Here is a 15606-nt window from a genome sequence, read left to right as displayed (position 1 = left end):
CCCACACAACACCTACCAACCTTCACAGCACACCACCACCTGGTCTCACCCCACACAACACCTACCAAACTTCACAGCACACGACCACTTGCTCTCACCCCACACAACACCTACCAAACTTCCCAGCTCACCACCACTTGGTCTCACTCCCACACAGCACCTACCAAACTTCCCAGCACACCACCACCTGGTCTCATCCCCACACAACACCTACCAACCTTCACAGCACACCACCACTTGCTCACCCCCCACACAACACCTACCAAACTTCCCAGCTCACCACCACTTGCTCTCACCCCACACAACACCTACCAAACATCCCAGCACACCACCACTTAGTCTCACCCCCCACACAACACCTACCAAACTTCACAACACAACACCTACTCTCACTTCATACAACACTTACCAAACTTCACAACACAACACTTACCAAACTTCACAACACAACACCTACTCTCACTCCACTCAGCATTAGCATGCGAACCCCGTCACATCCCGTTAGCTCCTATTCCACTCTACACCACTTACACCTGCATGCGCCACCCATCAACACAATACTAACAAAAATATAATTTTCAATTAATATTGTCAAAATACGCGCGATCACCCGCATCTGCACTAATACAAAACAGAATTGGGTCGTAATGTGTGTATTTTTGTTATAAAAGAAACATTTCCTTGTTTGCCTAGGTTGCTTTCTTGCCACGGCCCGTGTCGTTATGACCGACACGGACTGCATATAGTGCTTAGGGACAATGCACGTATTGCTTGAAAGACCTACTGCCGGGGGGCAATTTGTATACCGTATTCATTGTACGCACCTATATAGCTTTGATTGATACACTGCTGTCAATCGTCTTTCACCGGCCTACAGTCTCTGTCTACAGTTACACTCGGAACACGAGGCCGTAGCTCGAGCATAAAAATGTATATATATGTACATTTATATGCTTGAGTATATATATATATATACAAATATCTGAATTGCCAATGGTATATATATATATATATATATATATTTCTTACGAGTTATTACGGCATTAACTTAAACCCCATGTTATACTAATTACTGCATTACGATTGTGGATTATAGATCAGGAATATTTGTGCTGGTCTTAGGGTTACTAAGCTAGTCTGTATACCTTTGTATAATAAAGAACTGTGTATGTTATCAAACACAATTATAGTCTATCATTTTGATATTTGCAACGATATTCTTGTATTTTATCTATCCCGCGGATTAAATGATAGCAACAGTGTTATATAATAATAGTTATCGAAACTGTCGAAGAGGGAACGCTCGTGCGCGCCGCACACCCACACGCGCGCACACACACACACACACACACACACACACACACACACACACACACACACACACACACACACACACACACAGCTCAGTACAGCACAGCACAGCACAGCACAGCACAGCACAGCACAGCACAGCACAGCACAGCCAGCCAAATACAAGCACAAAGACACAAAGACGCACCCACACACGCACACGCACGCACGCACCTCTACGCACGCGCACGCACCTTTACACACGCGCACGCACAAACAACTGCATTCGAGCACGGCGCACACACACACGCGCGCGCGCGACAAGCAGATAGCATGCGTTGAAACAGTTACACTCTCTCAGCCGATCTATCAAAGAATTAATTGTGCGCGTTCAATCCGTAACTTTATTTACTCCAAATTATTATATTATCTGAACCATTCTAAAGCATACCATGACCATGGAAAACTCCAGGTGTTTTTTCAGATTAGTTGTTGTAATGATTTTGGCTGCGATCGTCACTGTGAAGTGGCGTTATATAAATGGCTGGTAGTGTTATCTCGTAAGCGTGTTTATCCAATGGGTCGGTTATCAAACAACAACGTTATCAACGCATATCTCGTCCACAAATACGCTTCATTTATAATTATCACTCGACGTGCTATATGCGGTCACGTATGGATAGCTATAGTGAATGACTGTCTGAAATTTATTTTATGCAGGCGTGATCCGCGAATTCCGTGTCAAATTGTGTTGCGGGTCCATATCTCGCACCACACGACAAACTAAATCGGAATGTTGGAGAAAGTTAAGCAGACTTCGCGATAATATTCAGAAAACCTTTATTTCACGATAAACCCTAGTAATTAACCCGTGGCCAACAGTTTCGACAACCTGTCTAACAGATACCGTCAAACCATAGGTCAAACTCAGTAAAGTCTAGGCTTGGGTTAGTCACCAGATGGCAGCAGGAAACGAATCAACTGATGTCTGTAGCCGCTATAGAAATAATAATTATACTAGATAGGCTCTTTGTGCATGTCCATGTAGCAGCCCTCAACGGCGGAGGAGGGCGTGGACTTCCGGAGATACATACACCTTACTGATAATACGTTCTTAGTAAAATTACTAGTAATCAAACTAAAGTGGGATTTTAAGGAAGAAATGTTCAACCGCTGACAGTCCGGGTGACATTTTTTGGCGCACATATTTCTTGCCGCATATATACTGGAAAAATCAGGCCGACAGAATAGGTGGATGCATCCATGAACATATATCAGTACAATGCATTTGTATCATATTCAGACATGTTCATGATATTCCTACCTACGGCACAGCTCGATGGTTCTAGATATAATTCACCTATACTCTAATGCTCCCCTCTATCCATCATTAAAATGCATTGTTTGTTATATTATTATTATTGATGTTATTATTTTTATATTACAAAATAGAATATGATGTCATTAATTTATTGCATCGAGCGATTCATCAGCGCTTCCAGCGAGGTTTTCCCGCGCAAAGTAATGATGCAAGCGCTTCATTGAAAATATTTCAATCACCCTTTCCCATCTGTATATATATCAAACTATAAAACTAGTATAAAATATATGGAAATATTTGATTATGAATAATATTATGTCTAATTATGTTAATGAATTATTTTTAAATCGTAATTATTGCCAATAAAAAATCAACTGTTGTATCCTATTTATTTGTTATAATTAATTTTTAAGTAATTATTGCGTGGTAGTCACAATTAATTTTGCTAAATAACATTACTAGGTAATACAATGACCACGAATGTGAAGAAAGGTGTAGTCGACTTTTGGGTCGTTCGTCACATCCGCCCTTATTGTCTTAAATTGTAATGTTACTTAGCAATTAATTTAATTGCGTATTCATATTTTATTATATATAACACTGAAATTAACATACGCAACATTTGCCAAATCACAAATGAACAAATTTCATATTATTATTAAATCTTTATTGCATGTAATACAAACATAAATCATAATTTTAAATACAAATAGGTGTACAGTGTTTTTCGCTGAAATCAAAATTCAAGTTTATTTAATTATGATGAATAGTTGTTGAGATATATGTACATATATGTTATTATGAATAGTTGTTGAGCTCTAGAGTTGTGAAATGTAATAATTATATTTTGTGTTCACGTGTTATTGACGTTTTGTTTATTGACGTTTAGTACCACAGCGGCTGTATCGAAACAACAATGGAATGCGCAAACGGTTATTGTTTCGCGTAGTCAGACGCAACAATGTTTTTTAGCATTGTGACATGTGGGTGGAATCTGAAATGCAGTCTAGATTTAAAACCAGCTGATCTATGGTTTGTACATGCTGTTTCACGAAAAAAGTATATATTAATTCGCTTTGATGGGATGAGAATTTTCAGGAGTGCCTTATCACTGATGTACAAAGTGGTTAATCGCTAATATCTATATTGTGACTGAGCTAAATAACAATATTCGCAACTGACAAATCGTGTCACACGGCGTCGTGTACAAGATGGATCCTTTGTTAACGCTTCTAAAGCGCCCGCGGATGGCCGAGGGAGACTTCGCAGCGAAAACTGGCGTTCCGCCGTCTGCCCTGCCAGCTTGGATGAGCCTTCCCCTGGACGCGAAGCTGCCAATGTTGCGTGGTCCAAAAGGCGCGATAGTATTATGTTCTACCAAACTGTGCGAACCGGTAGGTCTGCTTTATATTTTTGCTAAATTTAAGTATGCATAAAAACTAAACGATTCTTATGTAATTTATCAGCGAATTACCTTGGCCATTTCTATACATTTTGTCATTTACTATCATACCAATTTCCGCACCATAATTTTATCAAACAAATGAACGAGTTTTACGGCTATTTAAATATGGTACTTGCAATTCTACACATTAATTGTATATAGGTTTATCTATTAACGATTGCTCTATACCAGAGTTTACGCAGACCAGCACCAAAATCAGTAAAGTTTTATACCTACCACTAAAGACTGTATAATGTCCATACCATATGTTAGATAGTACACACAGTGTGCAAATATATAATATCATGTTTAATTGCATTATATGCATCTATATTCAGAGTTGATTTGTGCTTTCATCGTTGGTTGTATGCAGCTTCATGTGTATGATACGGCAAGAGATTTTGACCTTACCGACCCCTATGCATATACGATGTCGAATCTGTACAAGACGCTTCACGACAAACACCTGCGTCATCATTTCGCGCGGAAACCACTGAGAAGGCGATTGATCAGGAATGGCTTCCTAACTAGAGATGGCCGAGTTCTCTGCACACTGGCGGAGTTTAACGAGTACAGACAATATCTGCGGAAACTGCATCTTGAGTCTGTTGCCCATGAACGCCGGCGTAGGGTCAGTTTCTAGAATTATACATAGCGTTAGAATATTTATTTTATGCTGAATACATTTATACATTTATTTATTATGTAACAAATTTACTCTGATATTACCATGAAATCCGATTAACTTATCCGACGCTAGAACGGATGTATGCTATCATTTTGCTGGGACATCCCCCCGTAATATTTGTAGAACAACTAGATTTATCAAGGATGTCGAACACTATAATAATACCGCAACGTAATTATACGAAGGAGGAACAGGAGAAGAGAAGAAAAGCATTACTGGAGGAGCAAAAGAATCAGGAAAAAGATGTGGAAGGCATGAGTCTTGCAAGGCTCAGAGAGGAGAAAGCAAAACAAGTACGGGAAAAACTACGCCAGGAGCATGAAGCCGCAAGGTCAAAGTAAGAAAAAAGAAAAATCGAATATGCTAACTTTTTTCTATAATACAAACGAAGTCGAAGGTAGGGCAATACTGAGAGGGAACACACTAGCTGTTTTCATCATTAGGGTAACAATTAATGTGTCTTCGTGATGGTGCAACGCATAATGATACTGCGGGCAATGTCAAACCGGGTCCAAATAAACAAGTCATGTACTGGACTTCTAAATTTACGTATACACTGGTGTATATCATTTCCTCTTCCATCGTCCGCATTTATTGCGCAGGTACATGCAGGTGTTGGTGAAGGACAATGTGCACAGACAGGAATTGCGGAAGGTTGCCCTGAACAGCAAAATCAGTGCAGGAACCGCAGAGCGAGACCTCAAGCGAGAGCAGATTCGTATGCAGAGACGCAAAGAGGTTTTCTGGCATTGTATACTTAGACAAATAGCTTTAAAATCGCGATGTTACACTTCTTGCTACTTGAGGCGATGCACTCGTTCGGGCAACGTATGATTTCGTAATCTAGAGATAAAATCTCGTAGTACATTGAATGTCAGTTTTAAATTTAACAGGAAAAAAGAAAAAAGTTAGCTTTCATGAAAAAGTGGATCGATGAGGACCAGGCTAGAGCGCGAATGCAGGAGGAGAAACAATATGATGCCAAAACGGAACAGGAACGAAAAGTAATTGTGCACACGCCCGCGCGCTTATGCATTCCCACACGCACATAAACACACTCGCATGTACGCACTCACAAATTAATTATGATTAATAACTTAATGGTGACAAATACGAACACCAGCTGGGAGGAACGTTGTTGGTAAAAATATCGACAGCTTTAGTTTGCCATTTTTGACGCATTCGTTGATCCGTCATCTATGCCATTTGAGACTAGTCGACTCAATTCTCAACTTGCCCCTTTACTCTTCCCTTGCAGCTCGATGCACTCTGGGAAGAAAGGAAGATGCTACAGGAGCAGCGTCTACAGGAGGAGGAGCAGCTGCGTGAGCAGGCCGAGATTCAGCGCCGCAAAAACATCGAATACAGGGAACGCCATGTGGCAGCACAGCGGCGGAAACATCAAGGTTTGCTTAATAGACATACACGTGTGTTCGTGGAAATATCTGGCGAACGAGGGCGGGTTACGGGAGGGTGATGGGCAAACGTAAATAACGGTCCATGCTTCGCGTGTATATTTTCTATCACACTAATATTATTGGCACGTAAGTATACCTGATGTTGTTATATACACCGATTAGGTCGGGTTTCTAACATCTGCGTCGCAAAACAAAATTCCACGAAACTCCTCAGAGAGTACTGTTAACTATACATTTTTTCCCATGACGTAGACGATATCCTATTTTTACGATGCCGTAAAGCAACATGAAATTGAAGCAACCCATGCGATTTTCTTACAACGCATCGTTATCGCTGTAAATGCATGTAATATGTGCATTTCTAGCGGCTCTCCAGAGAATGGCAGAGAAACGCGCTAAACATACAGAAGAAATCAAAATAAAGTATGCTCACCTTTGGGGAACGAAAGTTGAAGGCCAGCAAGAAGGTATGTGCGTAGATGGAAGTGTATCCGTGTTCCTACATCAGTCAACGCGTATACGTGATGAGCACATGCATGAACGCGTGTGTTTTGGATGCGTGCGTGGACGTGTGTGCGTAGATACTTGAATGTATGTATGTGGATACGTGAATGTATGTGTGTGGATGCGCGAATATCTTCTCTAGCGTCAGTTTCACTTGATATATGACTATGTCTCCATGGTAAACCCAGTAAAGCAATGTCTTTAATTTAGGAAATGCAATTGGTCCAAAAGCAGAATTGTCACCTGCGAGCGAAAGTCTTGGTGCTAAGAAACCAAAGGGTGAGGAAGAAAGTACTTAATTATAGATGTATTGACTTAGTCCATTGCACTCTTTCGGGTATCAGTTGAAATAAAACAAGTACAAATTTTAAATAAGTTGTGAAATAGGCAATCTAGCATACTGAGTGGTTATGCGACTCGAGATCCGTTTTTTCTTTTTCTTAAACAAAATATATTTCATATTGATTAGCTGCCTAAGAAATCTGCCCCATCTATATGATGGCGTGCTATATGCACATAAACTATTGCCTGCTGCACATGAATATACTTAGTAAATTTCGACAAAAAATTATATGATCGTAATATAGTTAAGCCATTCGTTAATCACGTGACACTTGTTACTAGCTAAAGCATTCGATATGTCCTCCGTGGTTGGGAACGCAGTTGACCAAGCGGTTGATGAGTATGTGCAATCTTCCGCGAGTCAATTAACTACAAGTGCAGAAGCGAAGCGTTCGCAAGAAGTGAGTTTAACCACTAGCCGATTAGTACAGTCCGAGTAGTCGCTCATTCAATATTATTATTGATTATATGCATTATATATGCATTATATCATTTGATTATATAAATTACATGCATAATATGCAATATTGTTGCTATTAGGTACTCATATTTAATACTGCTGTCACTACTACTACCAGGAGTGTATAATATATAGACTCTATAATATAATATAATATCTATATTATACACTCCTGCTACTACTACTATTACAACTACTACTACTACTACTACTACTACTATTACTACTACTACTACTACTAGCTACTACTTACTACTATAATAATAATTAATATATATAATAATAATAATAATAATAATGGCGGTGCAAGACAGATCGCACGATACCTGCAAACCGCCCTGATATAGTGCTCCACAACCAGGAAAGAAAAACGATGCCTGTTGATTGACGTAGCCGTACCAGATGACTCTACATATGGTGAGAAAAGGACAAACTCACCAGTACAAAGATCGTGGAGATTGAAATAGGAGGATGTGGAATACAAAGACGGAGAATTGTACCGTGGTGGTTGGAGCCCTGGCTCTCTAAAGAATAGTTTTGAGAAGAACCTTAAGGAACTCCCTGGCCAACACACTGCCCACGAAGTGCAGAAAATCGCACTACTGGGAACTGCACACATCTGCGAAAAATTCTGGATTGAATCCCTATGTCCCCAGGTTGGACACGGTCAACCCAGAAGCCACCGCTAATGCCGTGATCACTTTTGGAAATAATAACAATAATAATGATGATGATGATGATGATGATAATGATTGTGAGCATGGCAAAAAATCTCAAGAGGAACCTAGGAATGGCATGGATTGATTATAAAGTCGTGTCTACACGACGTTTCCTTAACCCGGGTTAAGAACAGTCTCAGGTTAAACCCCCGTCACACCAGGCCCCGATCTCACTACACTCGTACTGCGCTCTAAGAGCGTTGTGGAAACGCGTAGAACGCAGTATGAACGTCTATGAACGTACTGCGATCGCGATCGCGATCGAGCGCGGTGCAGTCACCAAGATCGTGAAGAGCGTCGCCAAATTTTGAGCATGTTCAAAACAATCGTCGTGCCAGCGTGGCGGAAAGACAGCGCAGTGCGGGCGCATTTGAGACGTGGAATGCGTAGTAGCCACGTAACTTGAGCGTAGTACAAACTTAATAATCGTATCTCAAGCGTGTCGGGTGCGTGAAAATTATCTCCCCGTTCTCAGCACGATGTCAATACGTTTTCATCACGCTGTTACTACGTCCGAGCGTGATTAAGTCGCGCTAGGAGCGTGACTGGCGCGCAGTTCAGGCGCGGTGAGCGTTGCTTTTAGGCGCGGTGAAAGCGTCGTTTGAACGCAATGCGATCGGATTGGTCGCAATAAATATGCAGTGGGCGCAGTGCCAGCGTGATGCGGGCGTGTGTTGAGCGTGGTATGGGGCGTGGTGAAAGCTTGTTGGGCGCAATGAGATCGGGGTAAAGACGCACTTAGATCGTCGTATCGGCGCTGGGGCCCAATTGGCCACGGTTTCACCACACTCGGCCAAATTTTTTGAGCGTGGGGCGATCGTGTTGAGCGTAGCTCTAGTGTGACGGGGGCTTAACGCTTCCGGGTAGCTTACCGGGTAGCGGGGGTGGGGGGAGTAGCTTAACCCGGTTTAACCCGGGTTAAGGAACGTGCAGCGTACGTCTTTACGAGTGCCACCGCTCCAGGGTTAGATTGTTAGATGGCGCTACGTCCATGATTTCCGGGTTTCTTTTCCGTGTCTGAGAACAATATATACATTGTTCTCTACATATACAATGTATACATATATATACATACGCATATATATATATACATATAATATTATGCGCTAACCAGGGTTAGCAGCGTCTACACGACGTCAGCGTCACATCGCGGGGTTACACTAACCCGGGTTAAGGCTTAACCCGGATTAGTTAACCCGGGTTGATCCCTCGTGTAGACGCTTAACCCGGGTTAAAAATTCTTGTGTAGACGGGGCTTAAGAAAGCCTTCGACAGTGTCCCACATTCCTGGATTCTCGCAGCCATGAGAATCTACCGTGTGTCATCAACCATCAATCCGTTCATGGAAGCTACAAATGAAAGACTGAAATGCTCTTCTTCTCTCAAGGAGGCTGCCTCAGGACAGAAGTCTTAATCAAACGAGGAATCTTCTAGGGTGACTCGCTCTCTCCCCTGCTATTCTGCTTAGCACTAACACCGCTTACCAACATGATGAATATAGACAAGATGATAATAATATGATATGAATAATAGACTGAATCTGATCTGAATCTGAATCTGATATGAATAATAGACAAGGTCTGGAATTTACAGTCGATAAACACAACACCATCAGCCACCTGCTCTACATGGATGACCTCAAACTGTTTACCAAGAACGAATATGAGCTGGAGCAAGAATTGGTAACAGTCAAAGCATTCAGTGATAACATCAAAATGGAGTTTGGCTTGGAAAAGTGTGCAAACGCAATCTTAAAAGGTGGGGAATATCGAGCTTGATGACAAGGCGGCCCTACAAAGTCTGAATCAGGAGGACATCTACAAATATCTTGGTGTAGACGAAAGTGATGGTATTCAGCATGCAAAGATGAAGGAGAACATTGCTAAGAAGTACTATCGCCGAGTCCGCCTAGTTCTCAAGTCTGAGCTCTGCTAAAAAAAAACAAGATAACAGCGATCAATGGCCTGGCACTTCCGGTCCCCGTATACAGCTTCAGGGTGATCAACTGGATGCGATCAGATATCGAAAGAATGGATCGCAAGACAAGAAAGCTACTAACCATGCACGGGCTCCATCCCCCAAAAGCAGATGTAGAGCGACTGTACATCAAGAGGTAAAATGGTGATCGTGGTCTTATTAAACTGATGCCTGCGTACAACACTGCCATTGTTGGTCTAGGCGACTACAACGAGCTTAAGGAAGACAAATTTACAAAGCTTATCAAAATCCATCAGTCTGGAAAATCAAAGCACGCTCTCTTTCGTGAGGCTAAAAAAATCAAAGCTAAATACTTGTCTCCACAGCCCACCAGCCAATCCTCAACAAAGCAGAAGAGACTGAAAGCTAATATGGAAGCAGAAAAGATTGAGGTATTGAAGAACAAGCCTTTGCATGGAAGGTTCTACAAGAGCCTCGACAGACCATTTGTCGACAAGATTGCAAGGGTTGCCTGGTTGAGTAGTTCCGGGCTTAAGGGGGAGACAGAAAGCCTGATCATTGCAGCGCAAGACCAAGCACTCAACACCAGATACCATCAACGCAACATCCTTAAGCAACAGGTCAACAGCAAGTGCAGAATGTGCAGCAAAGTAGAGGAGACCATCAGCCACATCATCGCCGGATGCACAGTGCTGGCCCCAACTGAGTTCACAAACCGCCATAACAAGGTAGCCAGCTATCTGCACTGGTCAATCTGCAGTGAACTTGGTGAGCAAGTACCTGACAAGTGGTATGAACATACTCCGAGACCAGTTACCAATATCGGAGATACTACGAGAATGTGGGATATGGCAGTCGCAGACAGATCGCACGATACCTGCAAACCGCCCTGATATAGTGCTCCACAACAAGAAAGAAAAACGATGCCTGCTGACTGACGTAGCCGATACTAACATCGTGGTGAAGGAAAGAGACAAACTACCAAGTACAAAGATCTGAAAATCGAAATTAGGAGGATGTGGAATACTAAGACGAAAATTGTGCCAGTGGTGGTTGGAGCTCTTGGTTCTATAAAAAATGGTTTTGAGAAAAACCTTAAGGAACTCCCTGGCCACCACACTGCCCAAGAAGTGCAGAAAATCGCACTACTGGGAACAGCACACATCCTGCGAAAAATTCTGGATTGAATCCCTATGTCCCAGGTTGGGACACGTTCAACCCAGAAGCCACCGGCTAATGCCGTGATCTACTTTGGAAATGATGATAATAATAACTTGTTACCATTGTATATAATTGTATTATATGTTAATTTATTATGTTTGATTAAGAAATAATTATGAAATACGTGACCGATTATTATACTGAAACTCATAATATCACAACATCAACTTCGTTTGCTTCAGGGCGTGCGAAGCGACATCGTTGACAGTGGTAAGCCGGCGGCGGCCGCAGCTCCGTCTCCCGCGCCCTTGAGGCGCAGATTCAAGATTAAAAACATCGACCGATACGGAGAGCTAAGAGGAGCGATCCTGAAGCCGAGTGTCAGCGAGCTAGAAGGCCTCGCCGTCGAAGAGTCCGAGCAACTTGTAAGGCGATGGAACTGCGCTGTTTTTTTCCGTATTATTTTTCTTAGCCATCGTCGTCGTGCACGATGTCCGCTGATGTGTATACTATACCATACCATAGCTAAACGGTCTTAGCTATGATAATGTCCGCTACACCGACCTTCAGGTTATAGGTCGCAAGGTGGTTTTTGGCGCCATTTTCTCAAGAGGAAAACTGTCTTCTATTAGTAGCGAAATATTCTGTATTTAATGAAACCCATGTATAATTGCTCAAACTATATATTTAAGCTAAGCACACACTTATAATTATGTTAATAGAACATAACCGTTAAGGAGGGAACGTGGAAAATGGCCGAGATTGCCAACGCCATGCGTACAAAGGCAAAAGAATTTGTGAAAACGGTTATTGAAAATGCTATAAAGGTAATGTTTTTCTCTACTTGCATCTGTTTTTATTTCGTCTGAAAGCGCCAGAATTTAAACGAATGTCATTTTATTAGGAATATTTTATTTATCTAGATTTTATTTACACATGTTTGCTGATCGATTATTTGTCAATACATTTAGAGGCTGAGCGCGACCTCCATCCTAGCCATGCAGATTGCGAAGAAAGCCGTCACAGATGCTTCTAAAGTAAATATGAATCGAATTTATATTCGTTATAAAATTAATGTATAAATAAAAAAAATTTTTTTAACGGTCTAGAATAACTCGCGATAACATGTGTTTTATTGTTAGGAATATACTGCGATGTAATTACATATACTCCCTATATCTCATACTCTTGAATTTTTTCCATAGGAAGAAACCAATGAGCATGCGCTCAGAACTACTGCCACACAACTAGTGCACAGCGTTTTTACAACTATCAGAGAGGTACATTTCTACATGTCTACAATGTTAAATAGCAGTGTTTGAAAGATATCCCAGCTCAAGCGTCATATGTTGTGCAGGAGTGTACGGACTCAATAAAGTATCTCCATTTAATAGTTGTCTCTGTTCGATCAAGCTAATGATATTCAAGCCAGTAGCTTGAACAAATTTCTGAGAGGGGGTAAGATTTCGTGACTCCGCAGTGTAATAGCGAGGAGGGGCGCAGCCTCCGGACCACGTGCATCGTTGCGAGGGTAGTAGTAGGACGCGTGGTTCACTGATGACTACACGACAATTTACGCGTATTTTTAGAGCTAAGTTCATTAAGATTTTGATTTAATTTTCTCCAAAATCTAGGGGAAGCGGTTGTTTCCCTATCTGCCCCAAAGGCTACATCCATGATATCACTGCCTGCATTTACTCATCGCAGGGTCGGTCGAGGTCCACGTGCGATCACTGCGCCGCCTGTGAGAGAAAGAGGAGTTACTGCGACTGCCACGTTTCGATGCGATCCGCGAACACCGAACGCACGAGTTTGCACTGGCTTGCGATCCCGGAGCCCGGATCCGATGACGAAAGCAACTGCAGCCTAATCCAGCCCGACAACGAAGAAGTCGTACTGAGAGTGACCGAAAACGAGTCGACAGACGTGATCGCGGACAGCTACGCAGCTACGTCCCGTAAAAAACCACGCTGCAGCGTCGTAGAGGAAAATGCGTATGGACTTTCGGCTTTCGCGCTCACTGGCAGCGACAACAATGTACGCTCGCAGAAGCAGCTCCACGAAGTAGCTTCTTCTGGAACAGCTAATGAAAGTATATCCGCGACAGCCGTGGCTTTGGTGAACCGCATTCTGGACCAGCTCGACTCTACACACAGCTTCACGCTGAAACTTTCCCAACACGACGACTTCGTGGTTGATAGCAAAAAGGCAGAGGCATCTCCCAGCAACATCATTGAACCGTCCGACTTCTCGCCTCTTATTCCCAACAGCAGCGTCACTGCCAGCGCGGATTTTGCGAAGGAGCACCTCTTTGCGATCTCCGTGAAAAGCAGCAGGCCCAACGAGCTCATCTCCGACGTTCACGAACCGACGAAAAGAAACTCTTTTCGAAACGTGATCCATCCGGACCTCAGCAAGGTCAGTGGCCTTGACGTGCGTTCACAAAAGTCGCTGATCGCATCGATTCAATCGAGGAGTGTTTGCCGGCTGCCCTCGACGAACGAGGAGCCACGGAAGCGGCAGAATATCTCCGCGACACCTTCGATCGAAGAAATCATAGAGAAAGCAGACCAGGTCGACGCTAGAAAACAGACGGCCGTATGCGCGTCTGTGCCCGTGCTCGACGGGCCGCTGCTGGAACTGCAGAGCGGTCCAGTGCCGCACACGCCAGCTTCCCTCCCTCATCTTCCACGCAAAGATTCGAGCACGCAGCCACAAGCGAAGTCAGACTCGCTGATTAAGCGATCACTTCAGAGCATTCGCTCACGCGCTTCTCAGCGATTCCGCGTGTCTTCAGCACACAAAAAAGCGCACAAGGAGAAGGTGGGCAGCCAGTCAGTGTCTTCTTCTACGACTGAAATTCAGGGGACCATGAATCGGGAGTCAAGTCAGTGTAAAGATACTGAGCCGATTCAAAGTGGAGAAAACGCCGCAGCCGAAACTGTCCAGGCAGGCTTACAGAAAGTTGCTGCCAAATTGAGTGATTTGGGTAAACAAGCACACTCCGAGAAACAATTGAAATCAACGTCTACTGAAAACACGCAGTTCTCACATTCAGATTTTCCAGTTCTTGGACGAAGCAAAACGCCGTCTAGCACAGATTCAACAGAATTAGAGTTAACATCTAGTGAGGTCAAAACAGATAAAGGGGATGGGATCGTTGGAATGGCAGACAGATCAAAATCACTGAAATGGGTAACATCTGTATCCAACTCCAATACCATTGATGGTTATAATAAGTCTATACATTCTTTAACAACCGATGTTAAGAGACAAAATAGTCGTATTAGCGGCACCTTGACAAGATACAGCTCTACTAATGTTGCACTACACCAGAATACTGACATTACTGACACTGCACAGCCTAGTCCAGAAGTCGGTGCTACTGCACAACCTAGTCCAAAGGCCAGTACCATATCACAGCCTAGTAGGCGGATAAGTGCCACTTCACTTCCTAGTCGAAAGGTCAGTGCTACTGCACAGCCTAGTCCAAAGGTCAGTGCTACTGCACAGCCTAGTCCAAAGGTCAGTGCTACTGCACAGCCTAGTCCAAAGCTCAGTGCTACTGCACAGCCTAGTCCAAAGGTCAGTGCTACTGTCAGCAGACCATAGTCATAAGGCCAGTTACCTTATATCCAAAAGGCCCCTAGTAGGGGAAATGTGCACTTTCAACTTCTTAGTGGCGAAAGGTCAGTGCTATCTCAACTGCAGCAGCCCTAGGCCTAAAGGTCCAGTGCTACTGCCAGCTAGTCAAAGGTGCAGTGCTAAACTTCACAACCTAGTCCTAAAAGGTCCAGTTAAAGCATATCAAGTAGCCATAGGCGGCATATGCGCACATATTCCCTATCGAAAAGGTCAAGTGCTACTTTGCACAGCCTAGTCTAAAGGTCATGCTACATTGCAGCAGCTATAGTCCAAAAGGTCATGCTACTGGCAACCTAGTCAAAACAAGTGCTACTCTCTATTCTAGTCGAGAAGGTGCAGTGCTACCTGGCGACAGTCTAAGTCCAAAGCCCATGCTTACGTGCACAGCCTATTCCATAAGCCAGTGCTACTTGCAACAGCCTTGTCCAAAGGTCAGTGCTACCGTACAGCCTAGTCCAAAGGCCAGTATTATTTCACACACTGGTAGGCGAATAAGTGCGAAATTACCACTTCTTAGTCATCAGGTCACGTGACTGCACAGCCTAAGTCGAAAGGTCAGTGCTACTGCACAGCTATAATCACATGAGGTTATGTGCTACTTGCACCGTCTAGTCCAAATGCAGGTGTTACGCCGTACTATCCAAAAGCTCAGTGCTACTTTGCAGCAGCCTAGTCA

The sequence above is a fragment of the Priapulus caudatus genome, unplaced genomic scaffold (assembly GCF_000485595.1).
Source record: "Priapulus caudatus unplaced genomic scaffold, Priapulus_caudatus-5.0.1 Scaffold57, whole genome shotgun sequence".
In the NCBI taxonomy this organism is placed as follows: Eukaryota; Metazoa; Priapulida; class Priapulimorpha; order Priapulimorphida; family Priapulidae; genus Priapulus; species Priapulus caudatus.
The sequence above is the reverse complement of the archived record's forward strand: the minus strand, read 5'-3'. Positions refer to the sequence as shown.